This window comes from Arvicola amphibius, chromosome 5, assembly GCF_903992535.2.
Source record: "Arvicola amphibius chromosome 5, mArvAmp1.2, whole genome shotgun sequence".
Lineage (NCBI taxonomy): Eukaryota > Metazoa > Chordata > Mammalia > Rodentia > Cricetidae > Arvicola > Arvicola amphibius.
This window is the reverse complement of record NC_052051.1, coordinates 75,809,300-75,825,035: the sequence shown is the minus strand read 5'-3', so window position 1 is coordinate 75,825,035 and position 15,736 is coordinate 75,809,300. Positions and strand designations below refer to the sequence as shown.

General features: G+C 34.7%; 1 pseudogene; it reads right to left on the bottom strand.

The window, feature by feature from the left end:
* Positions 1 to 796: 796 nt before the first annotated feature.
* LOC119815608 overlaps positions 797 to 15,736 on the bottom strand; it is a 68,192-nt pseudogene continuing 53,252 nt past the window's right edge.

Here is a 15,736-nt window from a genome sequence, read left to right as displayed (position 1 = left end):
TAGACCACAATGCGGACACTAAGAGAGACTTCCATAGATCTAATCTACACGGGAAGTAGAAAAGACAAGATCTCCTGAGAAAACTGGGAGCATGGGAACCTTGGGGGATGATTGAAGGGTGGAGGGGAGAGGCAGGAAGGGGAGCAGAGAAAATGTAGAGCTCAATAAATATCAATTAAAAATAAAAGGTGAATATTTCTGTAATGAAGAACACATTATGCCAAATGTGTTTCTGTACCAATTTTATAAAAACACAAGTCATTTCTCCTGAGTGGTCATTTATATCTACATTTCACATCAGTACTAGATTACTAGTCTTTTAAGCAATTAATGGATTCGACCATACTCTTTTGCTTTTCTTAAACACAAGTAACGTTGCATGGAATGAACTTATGAATACGTATGTATATACATAGGCATGTATGCATATAATAACAATTAGCCAGAAAAGAAACTGTGAATTTGAAAAAGAATAGGGAGTGGGTATATTGGAGAGTTTTTAAGAGAGGAAGGGAAGGGCCAAATAATTTAATTATATTAAAATCCTCAAATCTAGGAGAAAAAACTCCATTTCATCTCAAGTATGTGTCTTAGCATTTTTTTTTTTTTGGGTTGTTCAAGACAGGGTTTCTCTGCAGCTTTTTTAGAGCCTGTCCTGGACCTAGCTCTTGTAGACCAGGCTGGCCTCGAACTCATAGGAGATCCGCCTGCCTCTGCCTCCCGAGGTGCTGGGATTAAAGGCGTGCGCCACCACCGCCCGGCTTCTTAGCATTTTTTTAACAGACTTAATTCACTTTTATTTTCCTTGTATAAAAACCCTTATGTGGTGGCCACAGCTGGAGCCTGGGTTCCTCTGAACAGAGACGCTGGTGGTGTGGGTTTTCACAAGATGCTCAGTGAATTCCTGATAAGGAGACTTGGAGAACACCGGTCTCTTTCCAGAGGTCGGGGGCCAGGTAGCTGTAGGTCTTAGAGATGGCATCAAAGGTGGCCTTGGCAAAGATGCCCAGGGTGGCAGTACAGCACCTGGCTGATGTGTAGCAGTTATCAATGCGGCCATCATCAGTTAGCTTTCTTTGGCACAGGAAGCAGAGGACTAAAGCCAGTGCCTCTGGGGGCAGGGATGAGACACAAAAGCAAAAGAACCACAGCGGCCTGTCACTTTGCAAGGAACAGTGTGGGATTGTCAATCTTGTTCCCCCAGTAGCCTCTCCCTCACAGAGACATTGGAAAGCTTGGCCAAGATGATGGTTCCCTCGGATGGCAGTGGGCTACCTCCTTGGAGCACTTGACACCAAGACCTACGTGACCATTGTAGTCCCCCAGTAGCGACGAAAGCCTTGAACCTGGTCCGCTGGCCTGCCCTAGTCGGCTTCTGCGCGGGCATGATCTTCAGAACCGCATCCTTTAGGGATGCTCCCAGGAAAAAGTCAGTAATCTCAAACTCCTTAAAATGGGCAGGTTAGAACAGGTAGATCTCCTCTAGGGACTTGATTTTCATATCCTAACCAGGCGGCCCCAGCTTGGTTTCGGGAATCAACTCCTTGTCTCAGCTTCGTGGCCTAGGCCTCGACAATGGCCGCGGCCCCTCAGACCGCTGCTGAATCCCTCCGTGGAAGCCGCCTGGGCCTCCTAATCCTGGGCCCCCGGGTCCTGCGGGCCCTCCCGCTGCACCGGCGTCATCCTCCATTTGGTGTTTTCCAGAAGAAGAAGCGTTGTCTTAGCATTTTATTGTACGCGGTCAGAAGGAGCCAAAATATTTCTTTAGCATTTTGCTTACAATCTTCCCCAGCTAGATCTAACTTCAAACTGACTGCTTATGGGTGCTAACTTTGACAGGACACTAGAACAAGAATACAATTCAGTGTTTCTTGATAAGATATAACAAGCATTTCTGTTTAGTTTACAAAAGTGTTTCTCTTTTCCTTCCTGTGAAAAAATCCATCACAGCATTCTTACTCCAAACATTTATCCATTTTGGCTCAAGATTGTTCATGAAGTCTGTGTAAAGGGGAGCGTCTAGACATTTCTTTCTATCCCTAGAAATTTTACTTTGTAATTTCAGTCATCCCTCATTCATAGTTACACAAAGGCTTCCACATGTTAAGTATCTGTTAGCAATGCTTTCTCTCCTTGTGCCAACTGCTGTCTTAGATATTTTCTACTAGAATGAAATTTATAAAGTGGATTTGTTTTATACAAGTTATGTCACAAATGCCTGCAGCTTGCAAAGTCCAATTATTAAATGCCAGAAAAGTCAGTGTCTTGGGAGGTAACTTCCTATTTGAAGAGAGAGGAGTCAGGGGATATGTACTCATTCTTCTAGAAGCAATAATGCCATTGTGGCTGCAGCACTCACTCGACTTTGTGGGATCCCACCTGCAGATACCCTCACATTGGAGAATGAGAATTTAAATTCTGATTTTAAAAAGAATCATTCAGTACACAACATGGATTATATTAATCTCCATTTGCTCTATAAAATCGAAATTATAATCAAAGATGCCTATTGAAAATATAAGGATGATTAGGCACAATGGAAAGCAGAGGGGAAACGTCAAAATCACCAAACCATCAAGTCTGCGGTGCTCAGGAAGCTGCTACTGAAAATTTCTTCTTTATACACTCACACTCTCTAAGTTAATCAGGTAATCACTATTTATTTTTCTCTATAATTATAATGGACTCAGAATTTCAGTCAAGAACCTCTTTTACTCTGTTCTTCAAATTTGATTTCTTTTTTTTTTCTTTTTTTTTTTTTTGGTTTTACCTTGGCTTATGTACTTAGTGGCTTGTTTCTCTTTTCCAAATGTCACAACTTACTTCTCCGTTATATTCTTTTCTCTATAAGTATATCTAGGAGAGCAGCTGGCAGAGATGGCTCATTGTCTTAGAACACTTGCTTCTTTACCAAGACCGAGGTTTAATTCCCAACATATATATTTAGTTCACAATCATCTGTAATAAAATTGCGGGTGGGTATCTAATACCATCTTCTAGCTTCCATGGCTATTGTACATGCACGATTCACATGCATACTTTCAAGAATATATTCATATACATAAAATAAGAATGTTTTTGTAAGATATGTAAAATAATACTTTATTTTAAATCAAACTCAGGCTATTTATGATTCCCCCCCTCCTTCCCCACGTTTTCCCTATATCTATCTATACTGGCAGAATTATTCTTAGATTGTCTACTTCCTTTTTCTCCCATTTGAGTTTTCTGTAACTCGGAAATATCAAACCTGAAGGAAAACTCACACATCCTCACATATAGGCTCCTAGCTCACCAACTCATCAATCTTCTCTCTCTGATATTGACCCTACTATGCTTGTACTCACACTAATAGTTCAGAGACATGGGATCCATTTCATCTTCTAATGGGAATCTCTTAAATATTATTTGCTGTCAAGAATGCTTTATGAAATACATATTATAAAATCATATTTATAATATAAACATTGGTAAAATTTAGATCAAAATTCCTTCCCTATTTTTGCAATTCTTTTCATCAATAGTATTTTTAACATGCTTGTTAATCTCTGAGCTGGAGATGCACATATATTTTTCTAAATCCTAAAACTTTGCTATAAATTAATCAAAGAAATGACTGATGTTAATCATTTTACTTCAGATTAATTTGTATATAAGAATTATTTAAAATATTTAAGAATAAAAGTTGTATAAGTAATCACATTATACAAGTGCAGTGATATGTTTATTGTTTTTGTTGTTTGAGTTTTGGATTTTGGGGGGGGTTGTTAATTTTTTTTTTTTTTAGAGAAACAGTTTTCCTGTGTAACAGATATTGCCTTCCCAGAATTTGCCTTGTAGATGAGGCTGGTCTTGAATTCACAGAAATTTTACACGTTTCTGCCTCTCAAGTGTTTACACCACCACTGTCATGCTGAAATGTGTAATGTTATAGTGTTGTTACTTATATTTGTTTTTGACATTTAAAATCGTTAAAAACTCAGTGTCACATGTACTTATTCATAAGTAGTTTTCTAAACATAAAACAAAAAAACCAGCTGGCCAAATCACAATGCCAGAGAACTTAGACAGCAATGAAGACCCTAGAGAGAAATACTAGATCTAATCTACATGAGAAGTAGAAAAATACAAGATCTTCCGAGTAAATTTGGAACATGAGGACCTTGGGGGAGAGTTGAGGATGAGGGAAGAGGCAGGGAGGGGAGCAGAGAGAAATGTAGAGCTCAAAAAATCAATAAAAAGGAACAAATTAGAAAAAAAAAAACTAAGTGTTAGTTTACATGATTTATTGCTGTGATAATATAAAAAGTATACAAATATAAACATAAAAAGAATGACTTACTCATGATTTAATTTAGTGGATAATATTGTAAGAATTGTAATAAATTGTTTTATTAACATTATCAAGTATCATAGTATTTTCAAAGATTATCCTATAAATGAATGCTTTCTCACTGAAAATGAAACTCAACTTTTATTTTATTCAGCTACCAGGAAAAGAAAGCAAGCATTGAATAAACTAAAAAAGTCAATTTAGTATCAAGTATGAACTGCAAGCATGAATTATAAACATCCAGATGTTTGGGAAACTTATTTGATACTTGCCTTTTTTCTTATGTAGCTGACCACATTCCATTTTACTACATCGTATGACACATCTTTCCTATTGCAGTGTTGTTCTTTCTTGTTCTCCTTTACCAAAAAAAAAATATTGAACACATTAATCAGTGAGAACAAATAACACCCACTGGCAATGAGAAACTATCTGTGGTCATATAAGAAGTGCCTATATTGATAGTGTTTTGCTGGTTATCGCAATTAGGCATGTGAGAAATTTTCAAAAATGACTTATGATGATTAATTTTTTAAATGGCAAACCCTCCTGTCTTCTTTATAAATGAGAAGAGTCTAAGATTTATAGATGTTGAGTAATGTTTCCAAATTCACAAACAAAAGGGGGCAACAATGGAAACCTCTATCATTGACAATGCCCTTGCCATCAGATTTGACAAGAATAAGTCTTACAAGGTTAAACAAAGCAACATGAAAGCCAACTTCCTTGAAAACATTCCCACCTCAGGAATACCTTCAATATTACCCATTCAATAATTCTTGAACTTTTCTACTAAGATAAAAAGTGAAATGAGTCTAACTCTAGTGTATTGTTAATTAGCAGACTTTCAGATTTGCTTTAAAGATTCGGAGTTGATCCTTTAAGTTGATACATATGTCACATATATCCTAAAGCTATCTGTTATTTCTTCTAATGTATTTTAATGTGCAAAGATACTTACCACCAAAGAGGAATTCGTCCTTTATGTGATAATGTGGTGTCCTCTAACTGTCCCTCTCAGAGAGTGAGGGATATAGTTCTTGAAAACAAAGCTAAACAGGTGAAAGACAAGTTTTATTTCCTCTTTCAGTTATAGCAAATTATAAGCAGCTTCTATGGTCAGGATTTTAATGCTGACTATAAAACTAGTTTTAGGGAAAGGCATATAATAAAAGTTTTTAAAGATTCAAATGCCTTTCTGCTTATGTTAGCCTCAGTTTCTTCATGTATATTAATCAAAAAGTTAGTTATAGTGTTATCACCAAAGTTTAGAAAGTGATAATATGCATGCATTTGAAAGAGTTTATCAATTTTTTATTTCTCAGGCACTAGTTTAGGTGCTGATCATTTAATATTATGCTGAACCATTGCCCTCAATGTGCTTACATTCTAGTGGTAAGATAAATGGCATCCCATCATATTCATATGTTTATTATTCACATGGCTAGATAATTAGACATTAAGTTAATCCAGAAGATTCCTAGAAAGAAAAATGAACTTCTCCTTTAAAACTAATTATTTCTATGGGATATATTAGTTTAGACATAATATTAAATATTTAATGTAAGATTTCTAACTAAACTTGTATTATCATATTCCTGGGTACCTGAATGGCAGAAGTTATTGTACGTAAGTAAATAGGATTCAAACCTTCCTCTCAGCTCCTAGAGTTTAGCTGAAGAGAGAGAGGAGGGATCATATGACCAAGGTGGGTGATCAAGATCATGACTGGGAACTCAGAGACTCACTCTGGACTGACAGCTCAGGATCTTATATGTTGGGGTGACAGTTATGTGGCTTGATCTGTTGGGGTGTTGCTGGAAGTGGGACCAGGACTTATCCTGAGTGCATGAACTAGCTTCTTGGAGTGCTTCTCTGTGGTGGAATACTTTGCTCAGCCTTGATATGGGGTGTGGGGGTGAGAGAGGGCATTGGTCTTCCCTCAAGTTTGTGTACCAGAATTTGTTAACTTCCCAAGGGAGGCCTTACCTTCTCTGGGAAGTGGATGTGGGTGTTGGATGGGGGAACATTGGGGATGGGAGATGGAAAGTGAGGGAGAACCTCGCATTAGTATGTAAAATTATTTTTTAAATTAAAAAAATAGTAAAAAATATGTTTAGGGATGAGGGATTTAAATGACTCCAAAGAAGTCACACACACTGAAGGTCTGTTACTTAATGACATCAACACATGAGAATAACACCACAAACAGCTATCTAGTCTCAGTACATGTCTAACTGACTTTTAATTGTGATACTGGATTAATGTCATTGGAATTCTAGCTTAACTACTCACTAGTTACATGACTTTGGGAAATTCACTCAAGCCTTTAATCGGGGATCTAACAGCTGTTCAGATAACTGGTAAAAATGCAATAGGAAGTTTATGGACACAAGAAGGTTTATAAATGACCAAAAATGAATATATGAGAGAAGGTTCTGAATAGAAAGTTTATCAAGAAACATTTGTATATTGCAAGCATAAAGAAAAGTGAATCACAATTATAATGAGGCTAGTCTTTTAAACTCACTCATAACAGAAATAATAAATTATAAGCAAAATAATAGCAAATGGTTGTTGCCAATATGGAAAAAACATGAGGCATCTACCTAGTTATGAAATACTGTTTAGGATGATATTGCTATTTCAGTGGAAAGCTAGTTTGTATATCTCAAAATTTAGCATAGAATTGTCACATAATGAGGATATCCCAGCGAAAGTTATATTCCTGCAAGACACTAAAACAGGGTGTTGAAAATTTGCCTGTGAGTAACACAATAAACAACAAATTGTTTATGCAATTTCAATGCCAGCAATTATTAAGAATGATAAAACTGAATTTATGACAGGCAAGTGGTATTATGTGGGCCATAAAATAATCAGTATTTACACATTCTCCAAATGTGCACATAACTATGAGACATTAGGTAAGTGAAAACGTGAGATTGACAACTTGCTGTCATCTCTGGCCATATCTATGAAATAAGTAAAAAACGCATAGATGACAAAAGTCGTTTCATGTGTTCCAGGGAGAATAAATGCTATACTGCTGAGGGGACTAAATTCTTTATGATGAGGATAGTGTGCTAGGACTATGCTATAGACTAGATAGTTGTGATGCTACTCCATATAGTGGGTTCACCCATACGACACAAGTACCACACTGAAAGGAATTAAAAATAATACTTGTAGCATAAGATGTACTCTGTATAGATTTTAGATATAATTTGTATATAAAATACTTGATGCAACAAGTAATTTGCAAGAATTAGTTCTATTATATGACTATAATTATTATTTCAGATAAAACAATTATTTGGCATCAATTTGATGAACCTATCTCAGTTATAATTTTGAATAGTTCTTGACATGTTTACACATGTGATATGGACTAGAATATATACATGATTTATACATATAAAAACATATACTATCTAAATACAAATTATACATAAAATCATACAACAATTACATTAAACTATATGTATATGATTTAACATTAATTTACAAATAGGATATCTAAAGTTATTATATACAAAATTTTAAGAAATTGCAAGCATTATTGATTAAAATGTCCTATTAATGAGAGAGCACTCCTCATATAATTATTTGCCCTATACAAAATTTACTATGACCATATTAATATTCGTACAATGCTATATTTCCCAATTTAATGCAAATCATTAGAAATGCAGCACCTACAAAGAAAAATTATTTATTTCTCTGTAATGTACAAATTTCATCTATCATAAATGCCCATTATGGCAAATAGAAATTTGAATTTAGCTATCTCCTTACCAAGCTTTACCAATGCAAACAGAAGTTGTCTTATTGAGTACATATATGTTAATTAAATATATCACTGATAACTCTGATATTGTTTCAAAGTTACAAGTGCATATACATATTAGATTTCAGCAAAATAAATGATAGACATAATTTAGACTCTATTTTTATCAATGCTACTTTCTACATTTTAAAATAAAAATTATACAGTTTAGACTAGACAATGCTGATTCAGAATCCTCTTCTTTTAGGTTGGCGCCAAATTTCCCAAAGCAATAAATCTTGATTTCTGCATTGTCTGGAATGCAACAATATTAGGATTATGAATATTTTAATTTCTTTTATTTACGTGTTTTTGATAAAATATGCCCACAAAACCATGGTATAAAATAAAAAATGATGTAGAAAACAGAACCTGATTATTAGTGATTATAAAATTAATATGCAAAAGATATTGAGAATAATCTTTAGGATTAAACTTCCAGAGAAAAAAAAGCAACTTCTTTTACAAAGCACAAGCATTAATCTCAAGTTAATAAAGTCAAAATCACCACCTAGAATACATTCAACAAACTGGCAGCAAAAGCCAGACAGAGATAAAAAGACAGAGAGACAAGAGAGGGAATTCTTTCTAACGGATTTCAAACAATCTCACTAACACAAATTGAATAAAACCATCTATTTTCCAAGCCAGAAGAGACACATTTATTACACTTCTAGGGTTTTCATACTTAATACATTCATAAATCAAGGAGGAGCCAGACTTGTAATTCAGTGGGGTCTTCATTTTATGCTGGAAATTTGCATCTACAAAAAATTCCTAATGTGACTAAGGCTGCTCAATGTTAATTTATGAGTGCCAAAGACAGAGCCAGATAATCAGAGATATGGTGAGACATTTCAGCTTTATCTTCAGCTCCATATTTACTATCTAAAACTGACTTGATGCTAATAAATAATTATTCCACAGGGGTATCAGTACTCTGATGGCATAAGTTGTTATAACTTTAAATCTATTGTTTATTATAAAGTTTACATGTTGAAGAATGGGTTTCAAATTAATTTCTCTAATCATGTCCTTAATATTTACTGAACTCATATAGAAGGCAGTCAATTTGCAAATCTTATTGTATAGTGAGTCTATTGTCTGTCATCATGGCAATCCTATTATATTGTTTACTATTAAAGTTGGAATTATTGATAAGTAAACTGAGGTCCAAACAACCTATGCCTGATATTCAATTCTTGTTTTCATTATAGCACCTCAGAAACAAAATGAGTCAGTACACGCAAAACATGTCACCTCAGTTTAAATGAGCTGAGAAGACTAATCATGAAAGCATATTCAAACCAAAGGTGGTAGGTTTGGAATCTGCATTTTTACATGTTTAACAGTCTTCTAGATAACTGTAACAGACTAAGCTCATTCACTCAAAATATGGGCTAAATATATGAGATGTGTATTTCAACTTGCCTGAAAACAAGAAGCTTCTTGGAGTTTTTCCAAAATATCAATCTATTTGACTCAGACCCAAGGAACACTACGATTTTAATATGAATTCAGTTTGGAGGATCACTGATCTGGGAACTGATCTCTACTGTGATAATCTCTCCAGCCACCACTAACCACAAAATTGACTATAAGTCTGTCCATGGTCTTAGGACACAAACCGAAAGGTAAGCCCATTGCAGAAACTTGAGCTATGGAGCTCAAGTGGCCTGAGCGATCCTGATATTGGAGCAATTTGTTAAGCTTACTGTATAATGTTAAACACATCAAATGATCTTGATGATATATGCTGTGTTTTCATGATTTTCACAAAGCATCTATGTGATGCTAATTCTGATTCATACCACTGTATGGATACCCATTTTGACTAGGGAGTGTTTGGGGGGAGGTTTTTTGTTCATTTCCTGGCCCTTTAGCACCCAAAATAATTGCAACAGAAACTGTATTAATTAAATCATTGCTTGGCCAATCACTTAAACATAATACTAGCTAACTCTGTTATTTCTATTATTTTACATTTACCTAGCTACCAGCAGGTTCCAGCATATCTGTCTCCGGTGGCAGCCCCATGGCTTCTCCCCAACTCTGCCTTCTTCCTCCAAGTTTTCAGTTCAGTCTTCCCCACCTAGCTCTGTTCTGCCCTATCATAGTCCCAAGACAACTTTTTTATTAACTAATGGTATTCACATCATACAGAGGGAAATCCCACATCAAGGGTGAAAAATTTTCACTTTAGTCAAAGAGCTATAATGCAGGGATCTCAGTTTTCCATACAAAAGTTTAGTATGCTAAGTTTACAGTACCTTTAATTTTCTCAACACAAGAGTAATTATATATTCTATACCCACTATGTGAATATATATTATTATGTCAACATTTGTACCATCATTTTCCTCCTTTAAAGAAAACATAGTTATGTAAGTAGCAAAAGCTATATTGAAGTAAATCTAGTTTGATTATTGAAATTAAGGCTTTCAAATCATAGACTTAATCATAATAAACACTTAAAATAATGATAACTTTGTTTTGATACTGTAAGCCATAGTTCCGTTCCAACTGGAACTTAGTCCATGAGCTAGGCATGTTGCTGAAACATTACACTTGGAAAATTTAACATTACAAAATTGACAAAAATCTTTATTGCTACTCTATCAAGAGATATAATAGCAAAGTTAATGCTACTATTGGTGGTAACTTAATGTTAAAATCAATAATTCATCCTATTTCTCAAATGAATATATAAGATACAAAAGGATCACCTGAGTATGTGAAGTGAGGTTTAGTATATGTTAAAAATTCTCTTGTCTCTATTTTGCTTTGGTATATGTTTTGTGTTCATCTGGATCTGTGCCAATATGCATGCATTGTATGTGCATGTGTGTTTATGTGCAAAACAGAGGTGATCATTAAGAGTGCTCTCAATCACATTCTACTTTAGATTTGAGACAGTGAGTTTCACTGAACCTGAAGCTTACTCCCTTAGACAAGCTAGCTGCCAATAGAGCTCTATGGTTATATCTGTTGTTGCCTTCTCCCAAGCTTGATTACAGGTGTATGATATCAGACCCTGTTTTTAACATACATTCCGGACATCCAAACTGAAGTCCTCATGGGTGATGAGCAAACAGTTTGGTAACTGAAGCATCTTCCACGCAGTTCATTTTTAAACAATTCGTCAGATTTAACTTCCTTTAATTCCATTGTTTTCATTTATTTAATTTATAAATAGATTGAGGAAATGTAGCAATGACATCTGGATAGTCTTTGTTCATGGAACCCAACTGACTTATACCGCTAGCATTTAATGTATACTAAATAAAAAAAACATGACCATGAAAATCTATTTTTCAAAGGTAATTGCCAATGGACATTTTATCTGGAAGGAGTAGTGCTTTTGCTTTCCTTAGGTAATTTAAGAAAGCTGTTGACATCCTGGAGCTGTTCATTGATTTACATATAAGCATACTAATAAACTAAATGTTGAAGCAAGCCCAGTAACATTTATGCGCTGTTGTGACACATTTAGTCTACTGCAGAGAGGCAAATACACTGTGCTGCTGAGTTGCACTTAATTGTGTGTATTGCATTTCCAGAAACATAGTTGTTATAGTTAAATTCAGGCACTTTTCTCTTATCCAACCAAACATTTCAAAGCTCATTAACACATCAGTGTCTACATAATTACAATTTCTCTTGGCACAGCATTTTCCTGTTGATTGCAGGGTGGAGAATAGTTCCCTTTGGTGCCTTTCTCTCTCATCTGGAGCGAAAAACCTAACTGCTGTGACCACTTATGGGACACACTTGGCACACAGAGGGCCCATATGGAGACAGCTCCAGTGTGCTTGCAGAGAAGGCATATGGGGCTTTGACTGGCTTCTGAGTTGGCTCTTCACACACCTTTGACCTTCTCTGGTATTAATATATTAAATAGCTGTGGAGTTCCTTGTTGGATTAATTTCAACTATGTACATTTATAACTATCTTATCCTCCTTTGATTATTGATGAAAAAGTTAACACTCTCCTTAAAATTTGAGAGAAAGTGGCATATTAATATGACTTTATGATATAATCAGGTCATAGCCAATTGTTAGATTGATTTCTTGCCAACCTATAAAAGTACATATCAAATGACATGTTTTCACTTCTGGTGATTTTGTCACTTAGATAAATAAAATACTTCTACATTAACATTGGAAGATATTTTAGTTTGTAAACAAAACTTTTAAAGAATTCTATATTTTACTTATATGTATTGTTTATAGATTATCCACCCATAATGACTGACTAGTTTATAAATGTCAGGCTTCAAGTTGCAAATAGCCTTGTGTAATAATGATTCTGGGTTCCAAGAGGCTAAAGCAGGAGGAAGTAGAGTCAACGCCAGCATAAACCACACAGCAGGACTCTGAATTTGAAAGATAAGGCTTTATTTTCATAGCATATGGTAGCTTCTACTGTTAGACATCAGAAGTTCACTTTCTCAGCAAGAAAACCAGTTAAGAAAATATAAATATTTGCTTGGTTCTCAAAGTTAGAAATAGTAAGAATCATAAAGCAATTGAATCTTTTAATATCCATTGAAGGTGAGAAGTCATCTTATGACATCAGGAACAAAATTTTTCAGGATATGAATGACATACTGCAATTAATACCAATCCTTATGCAAGTGTACCACTCCAAATTAGCTACAAGCTAACATTTAATTATTATATCCCTGAAAGTAAAGTTATATTAATATTTGTACAAACTTAAAATTAAGTTAATATGCAGTGTGTGTGTGATTTTGGAGTGCCAGGTGTTTAATTTCAATGACAATTTTTTTTACAGCACAGATTTTTCAGAATTAGTCATGACTTTAATATAATCTATTCTTTTCATTGAATAGTTCTCCCATTTAGAATGCATAAGTTGGCAGCAAGCCACACATTAATCATATTTTTATTAAATCCAAAATATTTTTAAAATTAAATATCTGGGTTCTGCAACTTCTCCATCAGTTTTACTTTCAATATAAAAACAAGGCATTTATTCATAGAGTCTTACTAATAAGACTCCATAATTAAAATTACTGTTTCAATTAATGCTATTTTTACTGACTTATTCTGCCTGATGTCATAAAGTAAGGCAAAAACTATGGTCCATTTCATCAGTCTTAGGCACAGCATTAATAACAATAATCATGCTAGGAAATTGGTTTAGCTCAATGCCACACTCTTTATTAACCCATGGTATTTAGCAGTTCACATATTCTACTACACTCAAAATATTATCTTTCTTACTTTAGATATTCTAGCTTTATTACAAACATCATAACAGTTTTTATTCCTTGAATATATCAAGACTTTTTCTGGCACTTCAGTTCTTGATGGTTTCTATTCTATATTTTAAGAATAATTTCTTAAATAACCATTTTGAATATCTAATTCCTTTTTCTCACCTGACAACTGGCATTTGCATAATACTCTCAATCCATTTACTTCATTGATTCTCTCTCTCTATTGGTTTCAACATTTGTGCAGGCAGATATATGGGAGTGTGTGTGTGTTTGTGTTCGTGTGTGTGGAGATGTTTGTGTGTATTCTGTTTGTGTTCTTTAAAACTCTGCAGTATAACCTCCTTTTAAAAATGGGGAGGGGATTCTTAACGTTTTTTTTTTTTGTTTGTTTTGTTTTGTTTTTTGGTTTTTTGGTTTTTCGAGACAGGGTTTCCCTGTAGTTTCTAGAGCCTGTCCTGGAACTAGCTCTTGTAGACCAGGCTGGCCTCGAACTCAGAGATCCGCCTGCCTCTGCCTCCCGAGTGCTGGGATTAAAGGCGTGCGCCACCACCACCCGGCGGATTCTTAACGTTTTAAAAAGAAATGGAATATTGAGCAATAATACAACACTGGTATTATGTTAGTGGTTTCTGAACCAAAGAGATGTCTTGGCAGTTAAGAATGTACATTATTCTTGCAGAATGTCCAAGTTTGTTTCCAGAACTCAATTTGTGGGTTTAAAAATGCTGGCAACTCCAGCTACACAGGAATATGACACCTCTATCATATTTCACATAGGAATAATTACATATTCATTTTCAAAATGTTTTTATCTTTTAAAACTTTTAAATAATAAACATTGAAAAGAATATAAGTTTATAATTAAGCATTATCTTGCAAGATCTAGTATCTGACCTCTTAATAATACTTACCTTGTTTAATCTTTTAGCTATGTTAAATCTAATGAGGATTATAATGAACTATTTCCTTCCATGTTCACAGGAAAAATAGAATAAATGCTACTATCCTAGATGTACATATAAGAGAAGTGACGCAGAGAGATGGTTAAAAATGACCTTGTATGCATTAAATATTTTAGAGTTTTACTGAACATGAAAAATATAAAAAGACAATAAAGATCATAAGCTGAGATATATACTGAACCAAAACACAATGCTGCCACACAAGTGAAGGCAACATTTACTATAAGAGAAATAGAAACACCATACAGAATTATATTGATACACTGAACTTTGACACTTGCCTTATTTAAAGATATCTTGGCAGCTGAAATTGGTTGACACTTTCCTAAATGCCACTTGAGTATTAATTCAAGTAATAGTTCACACACTAAATTAAGACACTGTTTTCTATACTTAGGTCAATTTTAAATCAAATTTAATTCAACTAAACAACACTTAATAAAATAAAACTCTATCAAGTTTAATTTACTGTACATTTATTTCTTTAGGAAATGTGAAAATTAATAACAAATTTGCTAATGCTATAGTAAAATAATAAATCTTGCTATTTTATTTTACTAAAATTGAGAATTTGCATTCATTCATTTTAAATAATAATTTTTCCTAAACAAAGACCATGGAAATAATTTGTGTTAAAGATTTTTGAAATTATTTATTTTTTATTTTAAAAGAAAACAAGCTATCTTCTTTCATTTTACATACCAGTCCCATCTTTCACTCCCTCCCCTCTTCCCATTTCTTCCACCTCCCCACCCCTATCTCTATTTATTCCTCAGAGAGGATAGGACACTTTGCTTTGTGGAAGGACCCAGGCTCTACCAATATATCTAGGCTGAGCAAAGTGTCCATCCAAAGAGAATGGTTTCCCCAAAAGACAGTACCATCAGTAGAGATAAATCCTGGTACCACTGCCAGTGTCTCCACAGTCTGTCACAGTCATACAACTATCATCCACATTCAGAGGGTCTAATTTGGTTGTATGCTGGTTCCTTCCCTATCTCTCTGGACTTGATGAGCTCCAATTAGCTCAGGTAAATTGTTTCAGTGTGTGTCCCCATCATGGTCTTAACTTCTTTGCTCCGATTCTCACTCCTCCCACTCTTCAACTGGACTTTGGGAGCTAAGTCTAGTGCTAAGTTTTAGGTCCCTTCCTCTGATTCCTTCAGTTGCTATATGAAGGTGCTTTGATGACATTTGTGATATTCACCAATCTGACTACAGTGCAAGGCGAGTTCAGGCACTCTCTCTTCTATTCCTTAGGGTCTTGGCTGTGGTCATCCTTGTGGACTCCTGGGAATTTCTCTAGTGCCAGGTTTCTTACTAGCCTCATAATGACTCCCTCAATCAAAATATCTCTTTCTTTGCT